Here is a 3,697-nt window from a genome sequence, read left to right as displayed (position 1 = left end):
TTGAAATTTCAGGCACAGGGTGGTGATGGACTTCTGCAACGAATCAAGAGAATCATCTATGATGCCAAGTCTACTGTAGTGGTAAGTTTTATTTTTCATGAAATTAGATGGTACCCTTGTCAATTAAAATGCAAATATTTTCAAAGGTTTTAGAAATATTTTTATGTAAGTTTGTTTATATTATATATCTTGTGTATATATTATAGGTATGTATATATTAGGTTTAAGCCTTGTTTAAAGTTTTTAATATTTTCCAGTAGGCTAAATATTCAATATACATTAACTTCTTCATTTTTCATTCCTTTTCTGTATTAGTCTGACATGTACTTTAAGGGATAGAACAAGGAAAATTCAAATCTTTTCCTTGACCCTTTTGACATCCTTTCACTGAAATTGATAGCGTTTTCATGTACTGAGATATGTTATGGTTTCAGCCTAATTAGTTAACGCATAAGGGGATTAAATACTACACTTGGTGTAGTTTTAAAGCAAATATTTTTATTATCTTTCTTGTAGGTTAATTATGCTTAACAGAATTTTGTTTGGAAGATGCACACAAATCCATTTCTTCACTTATCCTACACAAGCAAAAAAACCTGTGCTGTGAGTTTAAATTGAAACTCACATGTTCCTGTATGAGCGGCTTCCAAACTTCTGTGAATGTGCAATATTTGGTTTCAGAAACTGATGGCTAAAAGTCCTTCCTCCTGTGCCATTAAACTACTCTGCAGTAGGAAGCTGTCTAATAACAGAATATTTCTGCAGATCCCTTATTACTCAAACTAATTTTTGAGAATGAGACACAAATAAGAGATGAAACTGGTTGCTTCAGTGTCATTTTAACACTGTTAGAACAACTGTTTCTCAAGCTTCAAACAGTGAATAGGATATACAGTTGGCATTTTAACTATCCCAGTGCAACATTGTGATATTTGAACTTCCAAGTCTTTTTTTAGGAACTTACAATAGGAATTGTTAAAATGAGGACTTCTCCTCCTTTCTGAAAAACAAACAAACAAACAAAAACCCAACCCCCCAAAAAAACAAAACAAAAATGAACCAACCAAAATAAAACCAAACTAAAAAAAACTGACTGTCATTTTGGATGTTTCTGAATAAATACACAGAGTAATAAGAGAAGCAATGCGGTAATTTTTTATATTCACTGAAAGTGTTTTTACTTCAAATTTGTGTTTCAACAGTCTGTGTTCAAGAGTTCACCACTTCTGGGATGCTTTCTCTTTGGGTTGCCTCTGGGGGTCATCAGCATTATGTGTTACGGAATCTGCACAGCTGATACAGATGGAGGGGTAGATGAACATGAGGCAGCTAAGAAGGAAAATGGTGATCGGGAGCTCACGGACGAAGGCAGTGAGGAAGAACAAGAGGAGGAAAAGAACGGAAAATACACAGAACTTTCAGATGGAGAGCTTAAACAGAAAGACATAATGGAAAAGAAAAAAGACTAACTTGTTTAGCAAAAGAATTCTCTAGAATTTCCAAATAGACTTATTTATTGAAGGCAGTCATTTATTGATGATCTTCATGAAAGAGGACCTTTTTGTCTGCATTATGGTAGTTTTGACTTGCATGTATTCAAATTTTCTGAGAAATTGATGGAAAAAAATGGATGTTCTCTTAATTGTCTTTAATAGATTAACAAAGAACAATTTAAACTGAAGAATTTTGCAGGTACAATTCTACACTGTTTTTTTTTTTGTTTGTTTGGGTTTTTTTGTGTTGTTTTTTTTTAAGATCTTTGAATTGTTCATTTCCAGAACAGTGAGATAAAGATAATACTACTTGACCTTAGTATATGTGATGAACTACTACTAATATAGCCCAGCAAAACACTCATTCATACAAAATTAAGTCTGAAAACTAAGAAAGATTAAGAGAGTTTTAAAGTCTTTCAGAGCCTGATAGCTAAAGACAAGTTAGAGTTTTCCAAGAATTCGCATGTTCTACCTGTTGCACATTATTTTGGAAAAAAAACCCACCCCAAACTTTTCTATTTTCTCAAGTTAAATGTAAATTTTTAGTGATTAGAGGACTGTTTTACTATGTAATAATATAATTATTGGCAGTCAAGAATGTTTACTTGATATAGGACGTGGAAGTTATATGCTAAATTAAGTCTTTATTAGTGCTTTAGCAGCTAAAAATATTGGAAAACTATATTATAACCCTTTTAAAACAATTGCCTGTTAAATTGTTTTGTATGAGTGCTTACACAAACTTACAGTGTTTTCTGAATCCACAGTACGACGTGATAAAGGAAGACAAAAATATAAACACCCTCTGACTATTTTGCATAAATCTTTAATGACAAGCTTTTGGAATGGTGTAAATTAGTTCTATAGTGTTTAATTGAGGTTGTTATGTATCTTTGAGGTAGTTGGTATTGATACTTTTGTTTGAGACTGTTACCTACTCTGAAGGAGAGAGTTAAGAGCATAATATTAACATTCATGGAGATTGGTCAGTATAATGCATTTTTTTACCTGTTTAATCATAAAATTTAATTTTAATACAACCCTATGACTGTGAAAAGGATTAGTTTGTGTCCTGGGTTAAAATCTCCAAGGATAAGCTATAAAGCAGCCTTTGGCATTGATGGCATGGAGAGTACCACAGAAACAAAACATACATTGCTTTTCCTCTTAGTATTCATGCTGTGTTTGGGTTTTGGGGGGTTTTGGTTTTGGGTGGGTTTTTTTGTTGTTTTTTTTTTGTTGTTTTTTTTTTAAAGGCGATATTACTGTATTATAAAGATTATAATGTCCTACTTATAAAGCAGCTTGATCAGATAAGAAATTACTATGCTATACCACTAAATTAAGGAATTTTAAATGAAAAACATGGGTAAGCTTAAATAGACAAGTTCTGTGTTTCAGTAAACCTGATGATGATATAAATCATAACCAGGGAAAATCTATTGCATCCTTTTTCCTTGTAGGAAAGAAACTTGTTTTTTCTGTTTAAGTAGCTTGGTAACAGCTGGCTTCATGTTGCAGTGCAGAGTACAGTAAGTAGATGCCTGACTTCAAAGATTCTTGTTATCTAATGGTGTAAACAATATCTAAGGAGATCAGGAATTTTTTCAGAAAAATTTCATGTCTGTTTCTAAGTCTAACCTTTTTTTTTGGGGGGGGGGAGAATTCATAGATTACTGAGCAGCAGGTGTCTGATATAGGGGTTTTTTTCCTTTTTTCTTTCCCCTTTTTCCTTCTGTGAATGGCCTTTTTTATTTTTTTATCATTATAGCTAGTTGTATATAGTGACTTGAGTTTTCTTGCTTTTTGATTTTATTTTAATTTTTTGGCGGAATCTTTGAGGTGTAGTTGTAGCATTTATGTGAAGAGTGAGTTGCTTAAAAATGTGTTTAGAAAGTTTTTTTTTAACATCATGTAGAGCTTTTGAGTTGATTTTTGAAAAAAAAAAAAAAAGTTCTTAACAAGCCTGTAAATTTCTTTGGACTTCAGCACGACTCAGTGCTGAGGGTCAAAATGTAGGACTATTAAGGCAGTAATATGTTTTCTTGGTTTGTCTCCTTTCTCAAGATTTCAAATACAGATCAATTACATATTTAATTTTGGCTCAGGCTGGAAACCTGCAGCTTTTGACTTAATAAAAAACCTGAGGTGGTCACTGGAACACTGCTGTTCCTTCTATGGTGTGTAATTTAAAAAAAAAT

Source organism: Accipiter gentilis, chromosome 27 (assembly GCF_929443795.1).
Source record: "Accipiter gentilis chromosome 27, bAccGen1.1, whole genome shotgun sequence".
In the NCBI taxonomy this organism is placed as follows: Eukaryota; Metazoa; Chordata; class Aves; order Accipitriformes; family Accipitridae; genus Astur; species Astur gentilis.
Note: the sequence above shows the minus strand (reverse complement) of the source record.